Source organism: Euprymna scolopes, chromosome 11 (assembly GCF_053919585.1).
Source record: "Euprymna scolopes isolate OS-2025 chromosome 11, ASM5391958v1, whole genome shotgun sequence".
NCBI lineage: Eukaryota > Metazoa > Mollusca > Cephalopoda > Sepiida > Sepiolidae > Euprymna > Euprymna scolopes.
In genome coordinates this window covers 99,333,495-99,349,537 of record NC_136492.1, presented here as the reverse complement: position 1 = coordinate 99,349,537, position 16,043 = coordinate 99,333,495, and the positions used below count along the sequence as shown (strand labels likewise).

At 31.7% G+C, this 16,043-nt stretch overlaps 1 protein-coding gene across 29 annotated transcripts in view; it reads left to right on the top strand.

Annotated features, from left to right (window-relative positions):
* Positions 1-16,043, top strand: part of LOC145287978 (muscleblind-like protein 1) — a 200,651-nt gene that overhangs the window by 96,802 nt on the left and 87,806 nt on the right. For 2 of the 29 annotated variants that reach the window (XM_080135966.1, XM_080135955.1), the window contains exon 1: positions 14,145-14,330. The exons of 25 other annotated variants lie outside the window; for them this stretch is intronic. The gene's annotated coding sequence lies outside the window, so the exon portion shown is untranslated. Of the gene's footprint in view, positions 1-14,144; positions 14,331-16,043 lie in introns of those variants that run through there. 2 more of the 29 variants (XR_013869242.1, XM_080135963.1) reach the window with 1 other exon arrangement.

Sequence of the window (16,043 nt, the reverse complement as noted above, 5' to 3'; positions counted from 1 at the left end):
TAGATGCAAGAGGAAAAAATTAAAAAAATGTTGATGCATTTGATTACCAGTGGTCACCGGACAGTAGATTGATCATTACTTAGGTACAAAGACAAATTAAAAAACAATCTGTTAGCTGTTGAAATAAACCCTATTGCCTTGAAGACTTTGTGATTTATTGTAATCAATGGCGGTGTACATGCTTCAATGGCATTATGAAAAATGCGGTATCAAACATTATCAAACAATGTCAAACTAGGAAAAGAAATAAAGTATTGTCTGCCGTCCCAGCCATATTCTCCAACAATCCATACTTTTGAACAATATGTGGATCATTGGCTGGACTAAAATGTCATCTGCAATTCATACACAAGGCTATGGGCAGATGCTTTTAGATATGTCGCACACACACGCACACAAATGTATCTCAATTATGCATCGGTTATCTACCCTTGTGAATTTCAATTTGTCCGACAGATGGCGTTCTTTACTTCCTGTTTCGTTTTCTTTACCCAACTTTCGTTATACGCCTATCTCTCTCTCTTTCATTTGAATTGTCCATGTGGACACACTCATATTACGCACAAGAGCATCATCCTTTTCAAAGTAAGAATGAATACATGTGTTTGTATTAACGAATTTTCGTATACACATACACACACATACACAATGAACATTTTAACTTCATACATGTATACACAATGAATGTAAACAAAACATTCTCTTATAGTTCTTATATATTTCAAGTTAAATAAAACATCTTATTTGCATATATTGTAACTCTGTTTTAACATTCTTTCTTTTAATGTTCTTTTTAAAATTTACTCAGTAAACTTTATTGTTTTTTTGGAACATGCAAAATGTATATCTCTACAAGTGATGACCTTTGGCCTTCGACCTAACAGCCTCTACAAAATATTGAACATGCTCTCTACGGATCAGTAACCCCGATCCTCACAAGGTTAAATAAATGAAATTTTAAGAACCTCATGCGTCGAAATCGATGGTACAGTCCATGATTATATATATATATATATATATATATATATATATATATATATATATATATATATATATATATATATATATATATATATATATATGATGGGAATAATGGAAATAGTATTCCGACAAAATAGAGAAATAAAAAGGAACAAACTGTATTATGTGTTCATCAACATTTCGTCTTTATTTCAAGACTTCCTTTGGATGAATGAGATTAAGAAACAAAAAAACACCAGTGCAAATATTTGAAGATGTTTCATGTGCAAAGTGTGACGCTGGTCTATTTCAGAAACGGAAAAAGACGTTGGAAATTCAAAAAAGGAGGGGAGCTTTTTTGTTTCTTAATCTTATTCATCCAAAGGAAAACGAAACGTTAATGAACACATAACACGGCTTGTTCCTTTCTCTCTCTCTCTCTCTCTCTCTCTCTTTCTCTCTCTCTCTCTCTCTCTGTATATATATATATATATATATATATATATATATATATATATATATATATATACATGCAAACTACCGGGTGTTTTTTAAACAAAGCTGATTTGCATTATTCTGCCGTTAGTTGGCAAAATGTAATTTGAAATTTTTCATAAACAATTAAAAATAGTCAACGGTTACTATGCTAAATAAATAGATGATGTAGGAACAGAATAGTTAAAAACAAAATACAGATAATACTCCTAATAATAACGAGAAAAATCTGTGTAAATTCCACTATAGGTTAAAACATCATCACATGAGCAAACAATAGAACGCCCTTCAATAGAATAATCAGTGCAATATTTATTTCTGATCAGACCATGAATTAAAAAATAAATATTTTGGAGACAAATATGGAGAACTGCTTGAGATATATTATTAAAAAAAATAGAACTGTAGTGAGGCATCATTTTTTTTCTAGAGATTTGAATTTAATCAAAGTGTCTTGTAAATCAGTAATAATTTATGTCACTATCTTTTCTTAATAATCTGATAATTTGGCATGTAAGTAATAAGAATTGATAGAAACATGTTACATGTCAACTTTTGCAATTTTTTCATAGTGGTAAAAATTTAAATGAATCAGTAAGGAGTGTGATTGGTGGGATTTGGTTAAAGAAAAAAATAAAAGTGTAGGATGTTGGCTGATGATATGGCAACATTTGCAAAATATATATATATTTCATAACATATATCGTCTTAATTCATTATAAAATTGAATGTCTGAACTTGGTAGGATGAGTTCTCATTATCATTATTAAAGGTATTTAAATTTTTAATCACATTTTTATTATTATATTTGCGATATATATTGATTGTTGGGATTTATTACATGAGTATTGATTGTTGTCATTATTCAAATTATTCTGACTTTACTCCCATTTTGATTATTATCTTTAAAATGGATATTGCCGGTCTGATTCGCAGAATTTGTCTTCCATAGTATACGGGGCAGTATTCAGGATTGGCATCCTAAATACTGTAAAGAATCTGTTTGCAAAGATCTGGGACATTAATGCATTACCTCAACACAACCAATAATGAGTGGGAAATGAAAATAAATTATTCTTTCATTTTATAAATTGTAGGAAAGAATATTGCTGAAATATTTCATGTTTTCATAAATTACAATTGTGCCATATCTAATTAGTTTCTGGAAAAATGTTTTTGATACCTATGTAAAATAATTATTTCTTTATATTTTAGTGAAACACAATCCAATGAATATTTTCAAATGGAAATGAAATATTTCTTTAATATTTAATTAATAAAAATGTTTACATGAAACAAAATTTCATTTAATTATGAGCTATAATCCATCCAATATACATTTTAAAAGCCTGTCAAAATCTTTTTTAAGTATTAAAAAAACTAAAGAAGGTTTTGTACTTATTGAAAAAGATTTATTCATTTAGATTAGCTGTACCGATCCAACATTGCCTGGAATTATTTTTACTTTTATTAATAATTTATGTGGAAAAACAAAACAAAAAAAAACAAAAACACAAAAAAACAACAAAAAAAAATTGAAAAAGTACACTCTCCCAAAAAAGGAAGAGAATACTGTATTCATCAATACAGCATGACTACCTTTTTTTTCAAAAGTAAAAAATAGCCCAGACAAAGCAAAGTAATTCTGCATTGATTAATATAAAATTACTTACCTTTTTTCCTTGTGATAACATAATTTAAAAAATTTTGATGAAATGATTTCTCAAACGAATTAAATGGAATTACATGTTTTTCTTGCTAAGAACATGTGTTAAGGTTACACACACATAGACAAAACAAAGCAAAACATCCCTACAAAATCAGAAATAAACATTTACTTTGTAGGACAAAAACTATTTATTGATGCCTCAAATCGACACACAGACTGAGTTTATTATATAGAAGTAGAAACTTGGTTGATGATTATATATCTAGGCTAAGCTTTATAGAATTAACTTAATTTTTTATAAATATATCAAAGATGTATTTTGGCAACTTATTTTTTGTTTGTATATTTTCATTCATATTATAAGAACTTGAGATTCGTTCATTTTATTCAAACACTACCGTGTTTGAATATATGGTTAAGTGGCAGTTTTAGCCATTAAGAACTGCTTGGAAGCTTCACTGCTCACTCATTTTTCGACCAAATTTCAAACAATTATTACAGTTTATAGATCACCTTCTCAGCTATATTGTGAAAAAATTTATTTTCAATTTTCGTTCAGTCAGACAAAAGTTATGATGAATTTACTGGTGTTCAAAATCGTAAGTAAACGTAAGGAGGTGAGAAATGTTTTTTTTTATGACTGGTTTCCATAGCAACCACGTTGCTTCAGCGACTAGTGCTGCTGCTAATTCACTGCTGTCGCGAAAAGAGAAGTAACAAGTGAAACAGACAGAATGAAAGGGAAATGATTGGGTGGATTTTATTGAAGCAGATGAGTGCTGTACATTGTTATTACATATGTGTATGTTATGTTTATAGGCAAAAATATAAGATTGAAATTAAACAAAGAACAAGTAAATTTATTGGAAGCCTGGAAAAATCATGGATTACAATAGAAAAATGCGAGTATGAAAAGTAATATGGTTAAGCTCAAACAAAGTAAAGGACTAGTTGTTAAAACTGGAAAAGAAATGGACAAGATATTCCAGTAAAAAATATAATAAATTTATAACTTATAATATTGCAGCATTAAAATTTCTTTAAAAAATTCAATTTAACATTATATAATGAATTCTTAATGCTGCAATATTTGAAGTTATAAATTTATTATATTTTTTACTAGGATATCTTATCCTTTTCTTTTCCAGTTTTAACAACTAGTCCTTTACTTTTCCATGTTTAAGCTTAACCATATTACTTTTCGTGCTCGGATTTTTCTATTGTAATGTAATATATACATCTTTTCTTTTTTACTTCAGTGTATTTACATAATTTTAAATTGTAACTTGCTATTTTTATTGATAATGAGATAATTGGACTGTAAAATTCTACAAATTCTAATGAAAAAGTTTGTGTGGTCCAAATCTTTTTCAAATGAATATATTTTTTTCAAAAAACACTAAATTTGTTTCACTTTAGAAAATATTTTTATATAAGTTGTCATATTCTTACATTTCAAAAAGTAAATCCATTTCTATAAAAGGCAAAACATCCGAGAGCGTTTTTGTATGTCCAAGAAAGGCTTTTTTTGTGGGTGTTCTCGACAAGGTTACTATTTTGGAGAAGTTTCCTTATACTCCCTAGATTGTAATATCTCCGATTTGCGAACAGAAGTTGTCTCTATCTTTATTTTGATCCACTTTAAAAAAATTCTCTCTACCCCGTCCTTTCCAGTGCTTGTTTGTCTTTTTCGTATAAAAGCGAAACTTATTGAAGCAAAGTTGATCTTTTCCTGTCAGAGATGTTTAGAAAGTCAATTAGTTTTGATCAATGTGGGGGGGGAAACCCTTCATATCAGACAATTACTATTCATTTGGACACTGCCAGAGTTCCCCCTTTTTGGGGACAGCTAGTTTTCCCCAATATCGTGGAGAAACAAATAAAACGGCAGAAAGCAGAAAGCTTAACTGGCCTTCAGCCAGCTATAAAAGCAACGGTCTTCTGAGCGTGCGTGATTCTTAACTTATTTGTGCAAGTCAGCTTTTTGGTTGTCATTGCTAAATCTGAACGCTTTACACTTCCTGTCACGTCATAGCATAGCAGTAAGATGTCAGGTTTTCTTTCACTTTCTTTTCTGCATTCGCGTCATGGGTTCTAGCCTGCCTGCCTACTAACACTTTTTTTTTTTGCTCAACACACTCTTCCAAACATCCGGGCAATGCTGGGCACCTATGCTAGTCTAATATATAAAAAGCAAAATGGGCACGCGCGTTTGTGTATGTCCACGAAAGGCTTTTTGCGTCTGGGTTCTCATGTCGGTTAGATTCCGGGAGAAGTTTTCTTATACTTCCTAGATCGTAATATCTCAGTTTCACAAACAAATATTGTCTGTTTTATTAATCGAATTTTAAAAAATTCCCACCGTCCTGTCATGTCGGCTGTTTGTTTGTCTTTTTTTGTATAAATGAAGTGAAACTATTTGAACGCAAACACAACAGCCTGGCCTTCCTACTGGGTAGTATCTGTTCTGTAATTGGTCCTCAGTCAATGTAGGGGAAACCCTTCATACTGAGACAATTACTATTTATTTGGATACTGCCAGAGTGCTCCCTTTCTTGGGGGAGCTGCTTTTCCCTTCTACGTTAGAAACGACCTTCATGAAGAATTAAAAGCAACGCCATTTCTGCAAGTCATCTTTTTGATTGACTACGTCTAATTTGAATGCTTTACATTTCCGGTCACGTCATAGCATAGCAGTAGGACGTCAGGTTTTCTTTCTTGTCTACTACCACATTTTTTTTTTTACGCCTCCAAACACCTGGGCAACGCCAGGCACCTAGGCCAGTTCTTTCTAAAGTGCAAACATTTCAGAGCTTGTTGTGAATTAAAACAAAATGATAACTATTTAAGATGCTTTCAGTCTCATTTTTGTATAATTAGTGTTTTTAGAGTGTGTTACTTGTTTCAAAAGTTTATGATTGCTAAAGAAGAATAAAAGAAATAGCTATTACAAGCTTTTTCTATAAATTCTCTCAGTCTGGACATGCCAGTAAATCAACTGACAATAAGAAATGCAGCACATGGATGAACTGAGTGAATTCTTTCCTATGCTTGTTGAGAAGATTAACAATAATCATCAAAATTACATCCTCTTTCTTTTAAAAGCTTCACTGTATACAAAATATCAACTGTTTCGATTTTAATTTATATACTATTAAAAAAACGCTCAAAAATGCACAAAAATTGTACTGAAACGCTACTTTAACTGTTCATATAACATTCATTTCAATAGTTAACACATTGAATCTTCTTAATATGAGTCAAGGCACATTAGAGATAAAACTAGACTTTTTAAAAATAGTAAATCATAAAAAAGAAAAAACAGGACAAAAGATTTCCTAGAAGATTCTAGCAGTTCATCTATATACTCCTCACTTCAGTGTGATAGATTAAAAGGAGAACATCATCTATCTCTTGCTAAGTTTTCCTGAGAAATGTTCAGAGTTTGTATAATTTCATAGATCACCAATTTCCAGAATAAAATATTTCCTCTTGATTACGATTTATAGGAAATGCATCAGAATGTTTCATTTGATGGAGATTGAAACATTGTGATCTGTTTAATGATGGTAAAACTTTTAATTTAAAGTGCAGTTAAAATTCCTTGAAAGTTTTCTTGTAATTTCTTCAACTCACTAGTCTCTCAAGAAGACTAAACAGCAATGATGATCATGGCATCATTGATGTTTCAACATCAGGCAACCTTTTTCCAGGTGATCCAGCCAAAGTTAATCAAACTCTAGTTGGTCTCCAGATGGTGAGCTTCTATGACATCAAAGTTATTTTTAGCCACAACCATTTTGAAACTCTGTTGTCATCCTCTTCGTGTTTTCCTTTCCTCATTTTTCTTTTTTACATTCCAAAGAAAATAAACACGTTTTCCTTTTTCATTTCCTTACAATTTTTGGCTTAACAGCAGGTTTTAATGTTCCAGCTGTTATCATAGGTGCTTTTTCTGCAGGAGGTCTTTCCACCTGAACTTCTTTCTTTTCTCCCAGAGACTGTAACCGTTGCGCTCTACTTGATGTTGGTGGAAATCACTCATTATTCCCTCTTTGCTCATCTGCTCTGTTATCTAGTTCCTAAGTTTACCCAGCCTTATCTTTTTAGTACCCTCCCTATTACAATTACCAATACTACTAGAATTAAAATAACTCATCCCATTAGCAAAGCCATGGCACTAACCGTATTCCCACTCTTCCTTGAATTCTTTCTGTCCTACAAACCTAATTGAGCTTTTAATTGTTCAAAACTGATTTTCTCAACCGGCTTCAACAGTTTAGGCATTTTCCATAATTTAGGGAACTTTTTTGCTACAAGTCCCATAACTTTGTCCATTTACTCACATTGGTCTTAAGTTTAAGAATAATTCTTTAGCTTCAAACTTTTCCTCCGTTTGATAATAAAGCAGCAGGGAAATTGATTCCCCAAAGACTTCGCAAATAATTGTGTGCACAGTTCCCACACTGACATCAAACTGTGCACTTATTGTCTCTACAGACACATAGTTGTCCTTATCTATGAAATTCTTTATTTGACCAATCGACTCTGGTATTCTGACTTACTCCCCCGACACATCTCATCATGCCTCAGACTCCCTGCCTTCCTTGAATCTCTTCTGACACTCAAAAACTGATGCTCAATTCAAGCAGTTTTAAGCATTCCATACGTTTCTGTGGCATTTTTTTCTAAGTTTAAAACAGAATTTTATTGCATATCATTCTTCTAGTGTCCTCATGTCCAGCTTGCATTTCTTGAATTCACTAGTTATGACAATAAGGTTTTAGTAGGATGTATTCTAATTCCAGCTGTAGCTGTTCATTTGAATCTGAAATCATAAAGTCATAGTCAGTCATTTCATAAGATGTATAGCAATAACATAATGAATTCTCAAGAGTCTATGCCAATTTTGAATGCTTGTATAAAAAAGTCTAGAAACGTATTGAAGGCATCTCGTAAGTCTGTGTCTCTTGCTGGGAGGCTATTAATTTTGCATATTCCTATTGATGCACAAACTTCTGGATTATGTGGTCATCGACTGTTTAATCTTGTCACCTCTCCTCTCAATCGCCGCACCAACAATCTGTATGGCTGCAGATCTATCACGAAGGAGATTATCCACTTGGATCTGGTAATTACAACCTCGCTGCTCTTCTTAAATATCGTACTGTCACTTCACCACAGCTAGCACCGAGAGCATTGTAAACAATCTCCCCCGTTCCCCTGTAACAAGGCAGAGATAAAGGTTGGTCTTGGCTGTAGATATTTCTTCATTTTTATCTACTCAACAGTTTAAATGTTTCAAAAATAACTTTAAGCAATTCATTATTCCATTTTTTTATGAAATTTTGGGCCTGAATGATTTTCTATTGGACAGTTTAAATGCATCAGAATTACTTTCAAGTAATTCATTATTTCACTCCCTTATAAAACCTTCCTCCCACTACACAAGATTTCCATAATTCAATGGTTAAGTGAAATAACTTCAAAATTGACAGTTTAAATGCTTTAAAATTATTTTCAAGTAATTCATTATGTTAGTCTTCTATAAAATGTTTTATTTTACAAGATTTCTATAATTCACTTATGCATTGATAATCAAGAGGGCATAGGTTATTCTCGATAATACATTATCGTTCTAACTTCTTGCCACATTTACTGGTTTTAATATTCAAAGATCTGCCCTTCTGACACTGGAATGCTCCTTGGATTTAGAACATACCCTTCCTTTTTTTCATTCTTCTTCATCTATATTGCATCTTCCCCTGCTACCATGACAAAGGCAGTCTCCAAAATAACAAGTGTTGTTCTTTAATTGCTATTCTTTGTTAGCAACTTGAACAACAGGAAGGATTCAGGTAATTCAATTATCAATTTCGTCTTATCTATAGCAAGGTGTGTGGTCCACTATTTTTTTTAACAAACAATTCTCACCACTTGACTCACTTTTCAGAAAACTCGTCAATGACACCTTGTTTCCGATTGGTCAAGGACCATAATATTCTGTTTATGATAACAAAAAAAAAACAAAAACAAACAAACAAAAAAAAAGAAGAAAAAACAAAGCAAATAGCCAATGTTTATTTCACAAATCTCAAGTGATTTATTATCAAATCAATATTTCTCTTCCTTTTTTACAGGCCCAGAGTAAGTAAAAAAAGGCCCCCTTGAGCGAAAAACAGAATATTTCGTTATCAATTCTGAATTTTATGACTTCTACAAGCATTTAACACAGTGTCATCTTATTTTTTTTTCATTTTCTGCCTTTTTCTTTCCTTTCTTTTCCACTGTCTGAATTTTAACGTTTGTCTCCGTGACATGGCAACCCTTTTTAACCTGTCAACATTGTCACAAGAGCCTTCTATTTAATTGCCATTTTAGTATGAAAAATGGTATAAACATATAAACCTAATGTCGACAGTATTTTGTAAATAATAATTGTTAAGCATCCAGATTTGCAAGAAAAAAAGAATCCATTAGTTGTAAATTCCTTAAATTAAATTGAGAAAAGAAAAGGGAAAGAAAATTAAAAAAACTGTAGAAATTTCTTGATATAATATTATCAACTGATTAAGTAAATCAAAAAAGGAAAATAGTTAGATACTAGCTGAAGTCGAAGCTAATAATTGTCATCTCTGAAAGTTTTGCTCATAACGCTTAAATCATCATAGCATGTATAAAAATATCTAATTGATGTCGTGTAGAAATGGAATATTTAGCGTTCACCTTATTTTTTCCCTTCTTTTTAGTATATGTGTAAATCCGGTATAGTTGAAGGAAGAAAAGTATTGATTTCTGTTTATGAAAAGCTGTTGTCTTTTTTTACAATATCTGAAATTGGAATTGAATCTTGATTTAAAAATATAAATAATCACCTATAATTTAGGACACATCAAATGTATACAACAATACTAATGATTGTCTTGTCGAAAATTCAAACAATTAAATAGAAAAAAATAACAGAAGGCTGTGTAACAATGAACAACTAAAGCCATTTGATTCATTACTGGAAAGTATCAGTTTAAATTTGCTACCTGTTATTATGATAGTCAAGTAATTGTAAGAAAATTATGTAGTTGGGGAAAATATGTTGATCTGCTAGAATAGAGAAATCACTGATTGATTTTAGTTTTAGTTGATGTGTAAAGATTTTTTGAGATTTACGTCATAATTGATGTTTCAACTTAAGTAGTCTTCCTTCCGGACTACATTATATTTTAAATAATTGTGACAAAGTATTATATTATCAATAACATGATACAATAATAACAAATGAAAATAAGCTAGTCAGTTGTCAGCTTAAATGCTATTTTCGTTCAGCTTTTCAAATCTACCAGGATACCTTTACTGCTTCTCTTTATGTTTGAGTTTTTTTTTTTTTTTTTTTGAAATGCTACCCACTACTGTCTTTTTTTTTTTTTTTTTGTTAATCGGACTCAGCCCTAAGTAAAAAGCAAATGACCCCCCCACCCCCCAAAAAACGATATCCTTCACATTGAAATGACTATTTATTTTAAAGGAAATGATTATCTTTACTTGTTGTACTCCTTCACATTCTTTAGACGCTTTTTTTTTTTTTTTTTAGAAATTTTAAACTGAACATTTAATTTCTTCATCTTTCACCAAAAATAGGACTAGAATTCATTCTAGAATGGCATTTTATTTTTATTTATTTATTTATTTTTTTAAAATAAATTCATTTCGATGTATGTTTATTTATTTGGCAAACGTTACTATGGTTATAGCAGGAAAAAAAAGGTATAGAATCAAACCGGGCCAGAAGGGACTAAAAAGTCAGAGACCTCACTTTATCTTAGTTCTTTTTGATCCGGTACTTTAGTTCTTGAAATAAAAAAGATATCTGTTAGTTTTTATTTACAACTAATATTTACGCTAACTTAAAATGCTTCTACTAAATATTAGGTATACATTTTAAACGTTACAAATGAGTAAGTAAATTTGTCAATTATATTTTCATGTTTGATGTTTTTGTAGTTATAACTTTACACGAATCATTTCATATTCAGTTAACCATAATTTGGAGGAAAATTTCTTTAGCAAATAACTAACTTTCAGCTAAAAAAAAAAAAAAAAAAAATAACGAAAAAAACAAACAAACACCATAAATGGTACTGACTTTCTAAAAAATGTTATCACTGAAACCAACCGAGAACATGTTTATCCCGCCTTTATTAATTTGTGGTACTGTGACTGAAAATCTTATAAATGAACAAATACATAGCGATTCGATTTTAGTTAACTTATTTTAAAATAATAATAAAATAACTTCCAGCAGAAAATGTCCGTAAATATGAGGAAGGCATGTAGCTGGTACTCTTTATGTTGGCACACTCTCCATCGTCTTACCTTTCATGTTAGTGGACCCGGAAGTAGTTTACCACGTGACTTCTTACGTGTGTGTCCCACTTCCTCGTCTAAATGCGAAATAAATAATCAGAATCATTCTTTGTTAAGTCACGCCCATATGCGCCAGAAATCTCTGTTGGCGAGCGCTATTTTTGTCCAGGTTACTAGTTAGTTGTCCGCTTCTCTTCTTTCACTCGGAAGGAGGGGGAGGGGAAGTAGGAGAAGAAGAAAAACCAACTGCCGCACGAATTTCCTTGTTCCATCTCCTCTCTCCTACTATTTTACTTATTTCGTACTCTTCCTATTTTAACAGTTTTAATGTTTAGCACCGAAACAAATTGCACATAAAGTTAAAACAACAACTATGATCAAATTTTGTTGCTAAAATAAGTTTTTTTAATTTTTTTTTTTTTTAATTACTGTCTGGTTATTTAACATTATATTTACGCTTTTCCCCCCGTCATTGTGGTCATATGAAATCGTTTTAAATTCATTAATGAATTCTGGAAATATTTGACGACTTTTGCGTATTTTAAATTAAAAAGAAAAAAAAATTGTTTTAAAACAAGTTTCTGTTTATGTCGGCATTATGGAATTTGAATTATTTTAAATTTCTTTTTTTTTTTTTAACACACGTCTTAAAAAAAGAAAAGAAAGAAAGAAAAAAAAATATACCAGGATGGTTAATGTGGAAAACCCCCCAGCTCCCCAAAACGGCACTCTGGATTGGAACAAAAACAATCACCTTAGTCTAGAAGGATTTCTCCCTCAGTGACAGAAGACATATACGATCTCTCCCACTCACTCTCTATATGCACCTACATCTAAACGCAAATTCCATGAACAAAGCTTTCTTTCTCAGAACTGCCTTCCTGTGAAACAGAAACACTGTTCCAGTGTTCCACTGTCCTGCTTCCCGGTTGACTGCAACATGGTAGCCTTCAAATCCAATGTAGACAATTATTGTAGACAAGTTCTTGTTGAGCCGTCCCAATAAATTATCAAATTCAACCCAATTTACACCATTAACGATTATTACACTACTCTTATCCTCGAGTGGCCTTCGAGTCTTGTTAAATGGTGATATCGAGTAAAAAAAAATGATGTGACTCCTTGTCAAAAACGCTTTTCAAAGAACGTCATTCTATACGATTATTCTATTTGAAACAAAAACCATATCCCAATTTAAAAGATATTCATGAAGATTTAATTTAATATTGATTGTTTTTTTTTTTTTTAATTATTTTGACTTCGTGTTTGTGTTTTTACACAGGCTTAATAATTAATCTACCATTCTTCTCTATAACGGTAACTTAAGGGTTTCTTTTTTTTCTCTCTTCCACTGTAAGAATCGATATTAAATCGTTATACATATTTATTGTTAATCTTTAAAATACAGAAGATATAACTTACATGGTCTTCCGTGTGCACGTTTTTGTGAAAAATGAATTTGAATTTTTATATTTTATAGTTAAACAAAGGTAATGAAAGCCGAACGTCCTCCCCACCCCCTCTTCATCTATAAGGATTGGGCTAAATGCAACAGTTGTTTCGTCTTTGCAGGTGTTTGATTCTAGACGTTTGTTAATTTGAAATGAGCTATATCATTTAAATTAATCCACTTAAACACAAAAATAGAATCAAGGTTTTGGTCTTATTTGTTAGAGGTTAGAGCATTTATTTTCAAACACCGCAACAGGTATCCTCACATAATTACCTTTACGAATTCATAAGTTGGATGTTCAATAGTTTTCCTTTCATGAAATTGATTTATTCCCTCTGAATAATCGGCCATGTCTCAAAATTATTGTCTCCTCAATCGAATAGGTGAGATTTTCCATCTGAAATGAATTGTTTTGATTTTTCTTTGCAATAAGGTTAGTTTCATGGTTAAAATTATGAATCAAACACTTTTTTTTTTGTTTAAATACCTTTTTAAATATGATAATAATAAACGCGGTAAATTGTATTTTAATATGAGGTTTTTTAAAAACAAATTTCCGTTTGAAGTCTTGCATCAGCGAAGTGAAGTAAGTAGTTTTACTAAGTACAAACAATGCTTGGAAATTAATAGTGTTTGTTAATTTCTTAACATTTATTTAAAATTTTGCTTGGCAAAACTATGCGGAAGGATTTTTATTTCCGACATAATGCGTTATCAGTCGCGTTGGTTGCAATGCCAGGAGCGGATTATGCACACTATGGGCAATCATCATCATAATAATGACAACTTAAAGCAGCAAGTGAGGAGAAAATAACCCTTGTCTTAGTTGACCAATCAAAGTGCCGCTTCCTAAAATAGTCGCTGACGTTGTGTCTGCTGATTGCTGCTGCTGCTTCCTCCGTTGCAATAAGCAGCAGCAGCGCAATTCGATGCTGTAGCAGCAGTAGTTGTAGTAGTAGTCGTGGTGTTAGTGGGACCCCCTGACTTGCCTGTTGTGGTTGGTCAGTCCTGCGCAAACTGTGTCGTGGGCCCAACGTTTCCAATTTTCAACAATACTGCATCCGCACACACACACATATTTGTATACATGCATACAGTGCCTGGCACGTAAACTCCTCTATCTTTAAATATATATATATATATATATATATATAAATATATTTATCTATCTATCTATCTATCTATATATATAAAACCAGCAAGACCAGCAACACATACACTGCCGAGATGGCAGCAGCGAACAAGAGAATTGTAATTGTATTATTGTTGGTCTAAAAACCGCCAACAAAACCCAATCTCCTGCTTTTTTGGCTTCTTTTTCTTAATAACACAGTGTGTGTGTGTGTGACTATAGGAGCCACTACAGAAAGCGACAGGCATTATTACCATGGCTAGGTAGGTGATCACCCACACACGCACACACACACACACCTCTTGTTCAAAATACCTTTTTATCCATTTGGAATATGTTAACCATTTCGAATAATTTTTATTATTTTAATTTTATTAAAAAAAGAAAAAAAAACGTTATAAATGGATGAAATCAAAAAATCGGTTTTGTTTTATATAACTTCCTTTTCATACAAACAGGTGCTCTGAACAATTTTAGTTTGATCATTGTAATTCCATATGTCATTAGAGACTGCATTAGTGCATTGTTGTTTCCCTGTTAGTTTCGTTAAGTAAAATTACATTTCTGTCCTTGAAATCGCCACCTAATTTATATCGGTCTTGAAGTGTTTTTTTTTTTTTTTTTTTTTTTTGTCGTACAAAGAATTCTTATTTCAACTTTAAATAGGAACAGCTTTCATATGTTGCAATGGATACTTTAATAATTGTAAGCCATTATTGAAACTGGTTATCGTAATTACTTTCACTCCTTCAACCATCGCAATATGGACGCGTCATTTTATTTTCTCCTATTCTCGCCATCATCATCATCATCATCATCATCATCTTAAGGGATGTCTATTTCTGGCTTTTATTTCCGTGTTATATTCTCCTTTCCTTTTTCGTTGTTCCTTCCTGTAACCGCATTAATTCTTTTGTAGCAGCTGTCTGGCTGTCTTATTCGACAAACATTTTTTTTTTTTTAAAGGAGAGAAAGAGTTTCTCTTTCTCTCTCTCTCTCTCTTCCATAGCAACTGCTGCACTCGCCACCGCCGTTTCCGCCCCCTCTCCATATTCATACTAATGCGCTTTTTATAATGCAACTTTATTTTTTAAATTATTTTTTTTACTTTTTAACTAGACTATTTTGCGACAAATAAACAAATTACATTTCATCAAAAACTCATTTTAATAATTAATAAGCTACATTTTTAAATTAGTATTTTAATAATAGTCAAACTATTCCTCCACAAGTAGATATCAAACAGTGAAGTGTATAGATATTTTATATCATTATAAAAAAAGGAGTTTTGAGAGGAAATATCAACTTTTAGCCGATTATTTTTTATTTTAATTTTTTAGATAATATAAAACGAATGGATTTTAGTCGCATTGAAGTGGAAATCTCCATTTTAGAAGGAAATCAGAATGAAATGAATGTAAAAGTGACCACTGCCCCCCTCTTATTTTTTTCACACTGACTCATCGGATAGCACCTTCATCTCTTTCGCTCCATCGTTTTTAATCTGTCCGTCCATATCAATGGAGGAAAATCCTCATGAAAAAGTTAATTTTCGACACGTTCGTTGTTCTTTATAGAACGTCATATTTCTTTTTCAATGGATTGAAAGGAAATGAGCAAATATTCCAGTTTGATGTTACTAAATAAAAATGATTTCCTTTTCGATTTTCCATTAAAATGCTAATTCTAATATTTCCACAATGAAGGTTTTTGTTTTCTGTCGCATCGTATGGAAACTAATGCCGTCGTCCACCTATCCGATCGATAATTTTTGCATAGCATCAGAGCACACCACACCACGTAAACTGGAGAGCTAAATATAGAAACTACTTGGTGCATCCAATTCTTACATATTGGCATTATTGTTAGTCCCATTATTTCACCTATATTTTACAAGCTTCTTTAATGGGTGTTGACCATTTGTTTTTTCTTTTCGTCTTCCTCAATCCGGCCATAAGTGTTCGATTCAGTGAGGA